Raw genomic sequence first — 14,298 nt, 5'->3', positions numbered from 1 at the left:
CCTAGGGCATCCTGCAATCTCACTTTGGAATCCCATTCTTCAGTCCATTTGTTGGTCAAATTACCTAAATTGGTCACTAATTGACCATTAAAATGCTCTCTAACAATTTCCAAAGCCAAGCCAATTTTTCACTCTTCAAAACCCTAGTTCCATTATAGGTTTTCACAACACCTTAATTACTAGCTCCTTCAATAATCACATACACACATGGTTTAAACTTGATCTATAGCCCACTTTAAGTCCATCAAAACAATCAAAATAATTCCTTCACAAGGGCTGCCAAAAATTCATAGTATTTGTACACATAATTCTTGTTCATTTTAGTTACAATTCTTACTCAATTCAAGTTGCAAATCATGAAAATAAGGAGTTTTAAGTATCTAATGCACTAACCTTGATTAGGGCAGATTTTTCCCAAGCAATTCCTTCACTTTCTTGGCTTTTCTTGGCTACCAAACACTCCAACAAGGTGTGGGAGTAATTTTTATTGAAGGGATCTAGGGTTTTTGGTGCAAGATAAGCAAGGTTTCAAAGCTTGGAAGCTTGAACTATGGTGGAAACACTCTCTTTTCTCTCTCTACGTTTTTGGCTGGTTTTGGGGAAGGAGATGGCTGCTGGATCTTTGATGAATTTAGTCTTCAATTTGTCTCTTTATTAGTTAGTCAAATAAGGGCTCAATTGTGATTGGTTGGTAATTATAAATGACATCACCATGATGTCATAAATAGCCCTTTTTCCTCAATTTCTTTTCTTTCCTCCACTACTCAATTTCAATTTAATTTCTAGTAATGTTTATTCATATTTTATGTCATATTAATTATTTACTCAACTGGACAATTCGGCCAAAAATCACCTCTGAAGGTGAAATGACCAAAATGCCCTCCGTTTGGCTTAACGGGTCAAAATTGTCTGTACCGATTGAAAAATTTTTCTAGGTATTTTCTTGGCATTCTAATACCATGGGAACCTCAATAACCCTTCTCTGGAGTCCCAAAAATTATTTTATAATTTTTCTCTCTAGAGCTCCTCGTTAGAACCGCAACTTCCCCTCAGTTACCCATCGCCGTTTAACTCGGTTGTATTTTTTCCTAAAATTTTTACTAAATTTTTCTTATTAATATTTGAGTTAATTATGGTTCTGACTTTAGTTTAAATATTTTTCGGACGTTCTAGGATGTACTGAGTGGTTACGGAGGGTGTTACAACTCTTCCTCTAATTTAAATTTCGTCCTCGAATTTAGATGCAAACAGTTGAGGAACTGTTGCCTCATCGCTTCTTCACTTTCCCAAGTTGCCTCCTCGGTGTTGTGGTGCCTCCAAAGCACTTTCACCAATGGAATCGCTTGTTCCTCAATTCTTTTACTTTACGAGCTAGGATTCGTAGAGGTTCTTCTTCATATGTCAAATCCGGTGTATTTCAATTTCTTCTCCGAGATGACATGCGAAGGATCCGAGCGGTATCTTCGAGCATAGACACGTGGAACACATTGTGGATCTTGTCGGCTCTGGTGGTAAAGCTAGCCTATAGGCTCTCGGACCCACACGTTCAATGACTTCATATGGGCCAATGAACCTAGGGCTTAACTTACCTTTCCTTCCAAACCTCAATACTTTCTTCCATGGTGACACCTAGAGGAACACTTTGTCGCCAACCCCATATTCTCTTTCTTTTCTCTTCAGGTCAGCATAAGACTTACATGAGGCAACCTTTAAGTTGGCTTTGATTGATTTTACCTTCTCCTCACTGTTTCACTGTGTCAGCCCTACGATTTGTCTTCGCCCAATTGGAGTTCTACATTTTCACCCATACAGCGCTTCATACGGGGCCATTTGGATACTAGCTTGGTAGCTATTGTTGTATGCAAATTTTGCCAGTGGGAGGTATCTATCCCAACTTCCCTCAAACTCAATGACACAACTCCTCAGCATATCCTCAAGGACCTGACATATATTTCATGTTATTGTTATCATTTTAATTCAATATTTATATCAATTCCATTCGTTTAAAATGTTTACGGATTACTCTTTACGATTGCCCATCCCGAGGATGGAAAGAAGTGGAGTTGTGTACCCAATGACTCATGCAACTTCTTCCAAAATCTCGATGTAAACCTTGGGTCTCGATCAGATATGATGGAAAGTGGAATTCCATGAAGTCTAACTATCTCACTGATATACAATTCTGCTAACTTTTCGAGTAGTAGAAAGTGTCTTGACCGTCAATCTATCCACTATCACCCATGCTGCGTCATGTTTCTTCTGGGTGAGAGGTAGACCACTTACAAAATCCATGGTGACCCGATCCCATTTCCATTCAGGTATGCGTATAGGCTGTAGCAAACCCGATGGAACTTGATATTCTGCTTTGACTTGCTGACATGTCAAGCATTTAGTCAAATAGTCAGCTATGTCCTTTTTCATACTGTGCCACCAATATCAAGCTTGGATCATGATACATCTTTGTACTTCACGGTGCATAGCATATGGTGTGTGCCTCTTTTAGAATACGCTTTCAATTCCCCATTATTACACAGTCTTCCTTTGTATCTGAGACACCCATCCGCTTTCACCTCATAGTCGCTTGTTTTTCCCTGGATTTTGCTCATAATAGCCATTAGCTTCTCATCTACCTTACGCCCATCTAAAATCTGTTTGGCCTCACTTGCAACTCACCAAGATAGCTCCATCACGAACCAAAGATGACGGGCATTCAATGATCTCAAGGTTTATGGATTTGCTCAAAGCATCAGCAACTACATTTGCCTTCCCAGGATGGTAGTCAATTACACAATCATAATCCTTCAGGAACTCAATCCATTGCCTCTGTCTAAGGTTGAGCTCCTTCTGGGTTGGCAAATATTTCAGGCTTTTGTGGTTTGTGTAAATGTAGCACTTTTCACTATACAAGTAATGCCTCCATATCTTCAATGCGAAGATAATTGCTGCAAGCTCTAGATCATGGGTAGGGTAATTCTGTTCATGTGGCCTTAACTGCCTGGAAGCATAGGCGACCACCTTCCCCTCTTGCATCAATACACACCCCAACCCATAATGTTAGGCATCACAGAGACCACAAAGTCTTTTGGTGCCTCTGTCAACATAGCCTTCAACTTCTCAAAACTGGTCAGACACTTGTCATTCTAGTCAAATCTGACATTCTTGTGTAATAACTTGGTCATTGGAGCAGCTATTAGGGAAAATCCCTTCACAAATGTTCTATAATACCCAGCTAGCCCCAAGAAGCTTCTGACCTCAGTTGTATTTCTGGGAGGCTTCCATTCCATCACTGCTTCTATTTTCTTGGGATCCACCCTAATCCCATCAGCTGACACTATGTGTCCAAGGAATGCAATCTCATTCAGCCAAAAGTCACATTTGGACAACTTAGCATATAGCTCCTTTTCCCTTAGGGTTTGCAGAACAATCCTCAAATGCTCATCATGTTCTTCCTTGGTCCTGGAATACACCAGAATATCATCAATAAAGACCACTATGAACCGATCTAGGTATGGATGGAAGATACGGTTCATAAGGTCCATAAATGCCGCTGGTGCATTTGTTAGGCCAAAGGGCATCACTAGGAACTCATAATGCCCATATCGGGTCCTGAATGCAGTCTTTGGCACATCTGCATCCTTCACCCTCAATCGATGATACGATGCGAGATCAATCTTAGAAAATACTCGCTTCCCTTCAACCGATCAAGCGGATCATCAATTCTAGGCAACGTATATTTGTTCTTCACAGTCACTTTATTCAACTGCTGGTAATCAATACATAGCCTCAAAGTCCCATCCTTCTTCTTTACAAACAGCACTGGAGCTCCCCATGGTGACACACTAGGGCATATGAACCCCTTATCCAGCAACTCTTGCAACTGAGTTTTCAACTCCCTCAATTCAGTAGGTGCCATCCTATAAGGAGCAATGGAAATGGGTGTCTCAATAGCAAATTCGACTTCCCTTTCTCGTGGCAAACCAACTCTTCAGAAATACTGGGAAGTCTCTCACTGTGGGTATGTCACTCAAGTTTGGCTTAGCCGCCTAGTATCCACCACATGTGCTAGGTAGGCTTCACCCTTTTCTCATCATTCTTCTTGGAGATGACATTGGACAAGAAATCATCCTTTCCCCACAACCGTGATCTCATTACCCTCGAAGTTTTTAGAAAATTCTCTTCAATTTGCAATCAACTATTGCGATGACGTGACAACCAGTCCATTCCCAAAATCACGTCAAACTCATGGAAGGGCAACTCAATTAGGTGCGCCAAGAATTCATACCAATCCTTGGCAACCCTTGTATACTTTGTTCACCACTACGTGGCCCAATGGATTAGTGACGAATGTCTTGGTCACTCTCCCTATCGATCCCCTTTCTACGGGTAGGTTGATGCAAATGTAGGAATGAGTGGATCTGGATCCACCAATGCATGCACAGTGTAGTGTAGAGGAAGAACGCACTTATGTCGTCAGGGCATCTTGCTCCTCTGAGCTCTAATAGCATAAGCCCTTGCTGGTGGTCTAGCCTCTCTCGGAAGGCCTGTAATGGTCCAACGACCTCGGACTTGCCGATTTTCTACCTCAGTGCGTTGTGTTGGAGCGTAGTAGTTCTGCGTGGGTTTCTCAACCGATGCTCACGACCCACACCTCAAGCAAGCACCGCCACTCTCCAACACTCCTTATGCCATTTCGGCGGTGTGGACACGCAGAAGATCCGGGCTGGTCCCTGAACCCCATCCCGGAGAGCGATGGTGTGAATCGACCTCTCCTATAGGTGGGCCCCGTGGCTGACCCGAACTCGTGCGGGAGGACCCTTAAACTTCTTCCCAAATCGGTCCCCTCTTTGTCTCTCGATTCTCACTTTTTCAACTCTTATTGCAGCTTCCACTAGCTTGCTAAATTCTGTGATTCCCAAGGCAGTGAGCTGGATCTTGATGTTGTCATTTAGTCCCTCTTCAAATCTCTTGCATCTTTCAGCTTCATTAGGGACTATCTCCCTTCCATAACGGCTCAATCGGACAAATTCCTTCTCATATTAATACAATTACAACTGTCTCTGCCTCAAGTTAATAAACTCTCTTCTTCTCTCTTCTAGGTATACAGTACCCACATATTTCTTCTTGAATTCAGAGAGGAAGAAGTCCCAGGTTACAGCTTCTGGCTACACTTCACTGGACACAGTGTCCCACCACTCATAAGCATCGTCTTACAGTAAAGAGATGGCAGCTTCCAGGTTTTGCTCTGGAGTGCAGTGAAGTTGTTTTAGTACTCTGCCTGTTCTGTTCAACCAATTCTCGGCTGCAACAGAGCCATCTTCTCTCTTGCCATAGAAGTCCACAGCTCCAAACTTCCTTAGCCTTTCGAGGTGTGATTTCTGCTGTGGAGCTGGTGGTGGTGGTGGTGGTGCTGGCATTACCCCGGCCATTTGTCTAAAGAAGTCGGCCATTAAACATGGCTGTGGAGGATTCTCTCATGCCCGTGGAGCATGACTCTCCACTTCCTCCTCAACGGCTCTCTGAGATGAAGGGTCCATATCCTATTCAAAATAAGAAGGATAAACAGATCTGCGTTAGTGTCACCTCGACTCTTACAAATGCAATGCATGGTATGGACTCAATCTAGGCCCAGAAATGCCTAAACCGTGCTCTGATACCACTAAATGTGACACCTTTTACCCGTGTACAGTATACCCGAGTAAGTAATGCCACACGGTGTACTGGCACACTCTAATATACCTTACTTAATTTGTGTCATGCTTTTGATGCCAATTTATGAAATATGATTTATTTAAGCCATTTATCAAAATTATTATTCATTTGAGGTTCCGAAGATTTTAAAGAAAATCCGGCGGAGTACCGGCTAAAAATGGAGAAAACAGTTCTTCGGAACCTGTTAAAAACACTTCCAATATTTGTATTCCATCATCTCAACTCCAATATCCACAATCTCATCAATATTTCTCAATTTCAGTTCTCAATAACCTTGTCGTTTCTCAAACATCCCTTTCTCATATACAAGCAATAAATAAATGCTCAAATTTTGCATTCATAGTCATCACTTTCATTATTTACATGAACATCAAAATATATTACATAAGTTCAAATACTTATGAGAAAACAAAATTAAGTTACAAAATGTCAAAATGACACCTAATGTCCTACCAATGCGACGTTGAGGTGACACGGAGGATGGACTCACATGGTCGGGCTCACGATCGGTATCACGGCGTGGCAAAAGCAACGCGCTAAGCAATAATGCTTAGTGGTGCAATAATATAATAAAGGAAAATAGCAAGAAAATAAATGTGTATAGAATGTGTATGCTTTCTTTGTTTGGTGTTGGTATATTCATTATTTCATTAACTTTGTTCACTTTTATTCATTTAGTTGCCCCAAGTAACCTACACTTGGATAGGTATCAAGTACCTCGGGCCGTCACACCATCGGTCACATATGCATCTCCCGGTGTGCAACAGAACAGCTAACAAGCTGTAAATATATCAGGCACAAAGCCAAAGCTCAATACAAGGTTTCAAAGCTTGGAAGCTTGAACTATGGTGGAAACCCTCTCTTTTCTCTCTCTACGTTTTTGGCTGGTTTTGGGGAAGGAGATGGCTGCTGGATCTTTGATGAATTTAGTCTTCAATTTGTCTCTTTATTAGTTAGTCAAATAAGGGCTCAATTGTAATTGGTTGGTAATTATAAATGACATCACCATGATGTCATAATAGCCCTTTTTCCTCAATTTCTTTTCTTTCCTCCACTACTCAATTTCAATTTAATTTCTAGTAATTTTTATTCATATTTTATGTCATATTAATTATTTACTCAACTGGACAAGTCGGCCAAAAATCACCTCTGAAGGCGAAATGACCAAAATGCCCTCCATTTGGCTTAACGGGTCAAAATTATGATTGAAAAATTTTTCTAGGTATTTTCTTGGCATTCTAATGCCATGGGAACCTCAATAACCCTTCTCTGGAGTCCCAAAAATTATTTTATAATTTTTCTCACATTTCTAGGGCTCCTCGTTTCTAGAACCGCAACTTCACTCTGGTTACCCATCGCGTTTAACTCGGTTGTATTTTATTCCTAAAATTTTTACTAAATTTTTCTTATTAATATTTGAGTTAATTATGGTTCCTGACTTTAGTTTAAATATTTTTCCGGACGTTCTAGGATGTACGGAGTGGTTACCAGGAGGGTGTTACAAAATAGCTCCATCTCGAGCCAAGGATAAACGGCCATTCAATGATTTCAAAGCTGTGATGGATTTTCTGCTCAAAGTATCAGAAACTACATTTGCCTTCCCAGGATGATAGTGTATCACACAATCATAGTCCTTCAGGAACTCAATCCATCGCCTCTGTCTAAGGTTGAGCTCCTTCTGGGTTGGCAAATATTTCAGACTTTTATGGTCTATGTAAATGTAGCACTTTTCACCATACTAGTAGTGCCTCCATATCTTCAATGCGAAGATAATTGCTACAAGTTCTAGATCATGAGTAGGGTAGTTCTGTTCATGTGGCCTTAGCTGCCTGGAGGCATAGGCGACCACCTTCCCCTCTTGCATCAATACACACCCTAAACCATTATGTGAGGCATCACTGTAGACCACAAAGTCCTTTCCCAACATTGGCTGTGTTAACACGGGTGCTTCTATCAACATAGCCTTCAACTTCTCAAAACTGGCCTGACATTTGTCATTCCAGTCAAATCTGACATTCTTGTGTAACAACTTGGTCATTGGAGCAGCTATTAAAGAAAATCCCTTCACAAATCTTCTGTAATACCCAGCAAGCCCTAAGAAACTTATGACCTCAGTTGTATTTCTAAGAGGCTTCCATTCCATCACTGCTTCTATTTTTTTGGGACTCTAATCCCATCAGCTGACGCTATGTGTCCAAGGAATGCAATCTCATTCAACCAGAAGTCAGACTTGGACAACTTAGCATACAGCTTCTTTTCTCTCAGGGTTTGCAGAACAATCCTCAAATGCTCATCATGTTCTTCCCTAGTCTTGGAATACACCAAAATATCATCAATAAAGACCACTACAAATCGATCTAGGTATGGATGGAAGATACGGTTTATAAGGTCCATGAATGCTACTGGTGCATTTGTTAGGCCAAAGGGCATCACTAGAAACTCATAATGCCCATACCGGGTCCTGAATGCAGTCTTCAGCACATCTGTATCCTTCACCCTCAACTAATGATACCCTAATCTGAGATCAATTTTGGAAAATACTCCTACTCCTTTCAACTGATCAAACAGATCATCAATTCTAGGCAACGAATACTTGTTCTTCACAGTCACTTTATTCAACTGCCGATAATCGATGCATAACCTCAAAGTCCCATCCTTCTTCTTCACAAACAGCACTGGAGCTCCACATGGTGACATACTGGGACGTATGAACCCCTTATCCAGTAACTCCTGCAACTAGATTTTCAACTCCTTTAACTCAGTAGGTGCCATCCTATAAGGAGTAATAGAGATTGGTGCTGTACCCGGCAGTATCTCAATAACAAATTCAACTTCCCTTTCTGGTGGCAAGCCTAGCAATTCTTTAGGGAACACATTTGGGAAGTCTCTTACTGTGGGCATGTCACACAGATCTAGCTTAGCCTACCTAGTATCCACCACATGTGCTAGGTAGGCTTCACAGCCTTTTCTTATCAGTTTTCTTGTATTTGTGGCTGAGATGACATTGGACAAGAAATCTATCCTTTCCCTCACAACTGTGATCTCATTACCTTTAGGAGTTTTCAAGGAAATTCTATTCAATTTACAATCAACCATTGCCTGATGACGTGACAACCAGTCCATTCCCAAAATCACGTCAAACTCATGAAAAGGCAATTCAATCAGGTCTGCTAAGAATTCATACCCCTGAATCCTTAACGGGCAACTTTTGTACACTTTGTTCACCACCACACTGTGGGCCAATGGATTAGTGACCAGAATCTCTTAGTCACTCTCCCCTACTAGTATCCCCCTTTCTACGGGTAAGTTGATACAGATGTATGAATGAGTGGATCCTGGATCCACCAATGCATGCACAGATGTATTGTAGAGGGAGAACATACCCCTGATAATGTCCGGGGCATCTTGCTCATCTTGAGCTCTCATGGTATAAGCTTTGGCAGGTGCTATAGCCTCTGGCCTCTCGACTGGCTCAGATGCAGGTCTCTGTGATGGACCAACTGCCTCAGATTTACCAGACTTTCTACCCCTTTGAGGTGCAGGGGCAGGTCTATCTGCTTGTGCTGGAGTAGCTGTGGCAGTTCTGTGTGGACAGTTCTTTAACTGATGCTCTGTCAACCCGCACCTTAGGCAGGCACCCATCACTCTCCAACACTCCCCCTTATGCTACTTCAGGCAATGTGAACAAGCAGAAGATGCTGGGGCTGGTCCCCTGAACACCGTCCCTAGAGAGCTATCCACTGATGATGTGGACTGACCTCTCCTAGGTGTAAACTGTGGTCTGGGCCCCTGGGACTGACCCTGACCTTGAGGCTGACCTGAACTCTGAACAGGTGAAACCTCTGAACTTCTTCCCAGGTGCAGGAGATGAGCTAGACTGACCTGGACCCCTCTTCTACTGTCTCTCTCTTTTAGTGTGCTCACTTATTCTGACTTTCTCAACTTTTACTATAGCTTCTACTAACTTGGTGAAGTTTGTGATTCCCAAGGCAGTGATCATTATCTTTATGTTGTCATTTAGCCCCTCTTCAAATCTTTTAGACCTCTCGGTCTCATTAGGAACTATCTCTCTTCCATAACGGCTTAGTCTAACAAATTCTTTTTCACACTCTGCCACTGTCAGTTGTCTCTGCCTCAGGTTAATGAATTCTCTTCTTCTCTCTTCTAGATATACACTACCCACATACTTCTTTTTGAACTCTGAGAGGAAGAAGTCCCAAGTTATTTGTTCTGGCTGCACTTCACTAGTCACTATATCCCACCATTAATAGGCATCATCTTGTAGTAGAGATACAACAACTTCTAGGTTTTGCTCTGGGGTGCAGTGGAGTTGTTTTAAATCTCTTCCTGTTCTGGTCAACCAGTTCTCAGCTACAATAGAATCATCTTCTCTCTTGCCAAAGAAATCCATTGCTCCATATTTTCTCAGTTTTTCCAGATGGGATTTCTACTGTAGAGGTGGTGGTGGTGGCAGCATTACTCCTGCCATTTATCTGAAAAACTAGGCCATTTGCTGAAACATGGCCTGTGGAGGCTGAGTAGGCTCTGCTGGAGCTGGTTCTCCTCTACCCCCAGTCTCAGCTGCTACAGGTTGAGCATGACTCTCCACTTCCTCCTCAACTGCCCTCTGTGACATGGGGTCCATATCCTAATCAAAATAAGAAAAACAAACAGATTTGCATTAGTGTCACCTCGACTCTTACAAAAATAATGCATAGTATGAACTCTATCTAGACCCATAAATGCCTAAATCGTGGTCTGATACCACTAAATGTGACACCTTTATCCGTTTACAGTATAGCCGAGCAAAATATACCACACAGTGTACCGGAACACCATATTTTATCTCAATTATTTTTATCTAGTATTAATTTATTTCTTTATGGTGATGAAATGCAATTTGTGAAATTTGACTCATTTAAGTCATTTATTGAAATTATAAATTCATTTGAGGTTTCGAAAATTTTTATAGAAAATCCGACAGAGTACCGGCTAAAAATGGAGAAAACAGTTTTTCAGAACCTGTAAAAAACACTTTCAATAATCATTTTATTCCACAACTCTCAATTATCACATCAATTTTCAACAATTTCTCAAACTTTCCAATAACCATCAACATGGTCTCAACAATTCTCAACAATCACAACCATCTCAAGTTTTCAACATGAATCCACAATTTCATTCAAATCCGAAATCAAATTTAATTTCATGAAGATATTCTCAAATTATATTAATTAACGAAATTTTACAAAATATGTACATCAACATATGATTACATAAATTTACTATTTACATGAGTTCATAATTTACAATTCACAAACTATGACCTATTACAAAATGCAAAAACAAAATTTCAAAAGGAACCTAAAGGTCCTCACTGATGCACTGCAAATGAGAAGTGAGTCTGACTCTATGCAGATCTGTGACCTCACCCAGTATGTGGTCTGCTGGGCTCTCTATCTGTCTCTCCAGAATCTACGCGTGGCAAAAAGCGACGCACTAAGCAATAATGCTTAGTAGTGCTAATAATAAAATAAAACGAACTAAAAGAAAATAAATATGCAGTGTGTATATTGATGTCTCATGCAGACAAATTTTTGGTAATTATTTGTAGTCTTATTTATTTGGTACTTGTTGTATCCATTATTTCATTAAATTTATCAACTTCCATTTTTGGTTGCCCAAGTAACCTATACTGGATGATTGGACTGGATAAACAAGTAAACTGGCACTGAGTACCAAGTACCTCAGGCTGTCACACCATCGGTCACGTATGTATCTCCCAGTGTGCAACAGAACATCTGATAAGCTGTAATAAACATTAGGCACAATGCCAAGTATCATCATAATATCAGAACAGCTAAAAGCCATACAATAACAGAATGGCATAATGCCATGTGCAGTACTGCTAACTGAACCCTATTGGCATGCCAACCTATCCAAACCACTCTTACTATGTGTAGTAGGGCACATTACAAAGTTATTAATTGAATTTTCATGTTTTACATATAAGGTTACTATTCATTTTACTATTTAGGTCAAATTATTGACCTTCCAATGCATAATAGTTACATGAGTTCTAATCATATGACTTTACCACATTTTGGTTCCCAAAAGTGTTGGCATTAGTTGCCAATCTAGACTCCTAACCAATGGTGAATAAATCAGAAATTTCAGTTTTGGGTGTTAGAGTTCACTGTTCCATTAAGCCATTCTACAGTGAGAATTTGGCCAAATGTTCTCCATCAAAGTTGTTCCTTATTGTATCTAGTTACATTTAATTTTTTTGAATCACTCCATTTGGAGTTTTGTAGCTCAAGTTATGGCCTAAACACCATAACTGGCCGGATTGTAATTTTTTCAGAATTTCAGGGCAGAATTAATTTTGCAGTTTTTGTACACTGATTGCAGGTTAGTTTTTGGATATGTTATGGTCAAATTTTGGGTTTATTTTCTTCATGAACATTGTAGAGCTATGTCTCAGCTTTCTACTGGTAAAAATTCAGGTCAATTGAACTTTTCTACATTGAGTTATGACCAAATGAATGAACACTGTTCATTTGGTCATTTTGCCCAAGCAGAATGTAAGTCACCCGAATTTGGTCAATTTTTAGGGCATCCTATGTTTAGTTTCTGGACAGATTTCCTTCACAAAATTATGCCATTATATGTCTAATTTCATGTCCAATTGGCCTTGTACCAATTGAACCTACACAACCCAAGTTATAGCTGCCCAAACCTACTGGACTCATACCCAGTTCTGTAGGTCACCAAGGGCAGCATACCTAACTTCAATTCCCATGGCACAATTCACTTCAATTCCTACTCAAACATAACCAAATGGTCACTAATTGACTATTAGAATTTCCTTTCACTAATAAATGAGCAAAACCCTAGGTTTTTCCCAAACCCTAATTCCAACAATTTCAATTCTCTATATACATGCAATCCATGAATTAAAGCACCAAAATCATATTCAATGGCAGCCATACACAACTATTATGCAATTAAATTGGCACTAACCTTATTGAAGCTAACTCCCAAGCTTGCAAAACCTTCCTTTTCCTTCTTCTTTTTGCTGGCTGGAGATAGTTTAAGGGGTGAGGAAAAAGTTTAGTGAAGAGAGTGAGGGATTTTGAGGTGAAATGGAGTGAGGTATAAAGCTTGATAAAGCTTTAATGGAGGAATAGAGATGGATTTCGGCTGGTATAGCTAAGGAAGAAGAAAGCATATTTTCTTTTCTTGTTTTTCTCCCATTTTATCTCTTTTTATTTGTTTTAAGTGGGCTTAGTTAAATGTGATTGGTGAAAATGGTTTAATGGCATCATGTGATATCAAAATTCAATTTTTCTTCATTTTTCCTTTCTTTTCTTTTCTACTTAATTTCAATTCAATTTTTAGCAATATTTATTCATATTTTATGTTATACAAATTATTTATTTAACTGGACAAGTTGGCCAAAAATCATCTCTAAAGACGAAATGATCAAAATGCCCTCCGTTTGGCTTATTGAGCCAAAATTGTCTGTACCGATCTCAAAAATTTTCTAAGTATTTTCTTGGCATTCTAATGCCATTATAACCTCAATGACTCTTCTTTAGAGTCTCAAAAATTATTTCATGAATTTTCTCCTGGGTTTTGAGCTCCTAGTTACGAGGACCGCAACTTCCCACTGGGTTACCCATCACTAGGGCACCAGCTAATTTAGCTTAATTGTATTTTATTTCTAAAATTTTTCTTATTAATATTTGAGTTAATTATGACTCCTCACTTTAGTCTAAATATTTTTCTAGATGTTCTAGCTGTTCGGACCGACACCGGTCACCTAAACAGTAGAATGTACGGAATTGATACAGTGAGGGTGTTACAAAAACGTTAGGATCTTGTTGAAACATCTTAAACTGAATTTCATCTCTGATACTTTTTAATTAATCTATATTGCAGAAATCTCCACAGAATTACAACACCAAATAGGTACACAAGTTTTTCTCATTCTTATGAGGAATAGCCAAAAACGCAGAACAGTGGAAAAAAAAGGAAGAAAAGGTAGTAGAATTTAGAGAATGAGAGTGCCTTGTTCAGTATTCAAAGCAACCAATTAATGAATTAGGCTTTTGCTTCTACAGGAGACTTTGACTTGCTAGCAATAATTTCCTCGTAGAGATCTCTTATTTTCAACCCGATAATTGTTTGGAAGAGACTAGTTCCAGTGTTACTTCTCGGTAAATCTGCATGCTTCAACATTTGCCAGGTAACTTCTCCATAGAAATTGGTGGAAATGTTGCTTAGATGGCTTTTTTATGTAGATGAGCTCATCTAATCTGTTCAATTGCCCATTCATCTCCAATACCAAAACCTAAATAACACAATAACCACTCTTTCTAAGCATTATTTGTTTGGGTGATCATTTACTACACTCGGTGTATATACACTCTCAATAAGGATAGAACCAGAAAATTTTTATTTTGAGACCAACCACAACACATCAGTAGTGTATAATTTTTAAATATACATAATTATAGTTTTGATTATTATATAATTTTATAATATAAATTCTATTATTTAAAAAAAAAACCTGCACCAAAGTAT

Source organism: Hevea brasiliensis, chromosome 15, assembly GCF_030052815.1.
Source record: "Hevea brasiliensis isolate MT/VB/25A 57/8 chromosome 15, ASM3005281v1, whole genome shotgun sequence".
In the NCBI taxonomy this organism is placed as follows: Eukaryota; Viridiplantae; Streptophyta; class Magnoliopsida; order Malpighiales; family Euphorbiaceae; genus Hevea; species Hevea brasiliensis.
Note: the sequence above shows the minus strand (reverse complement) of the source record.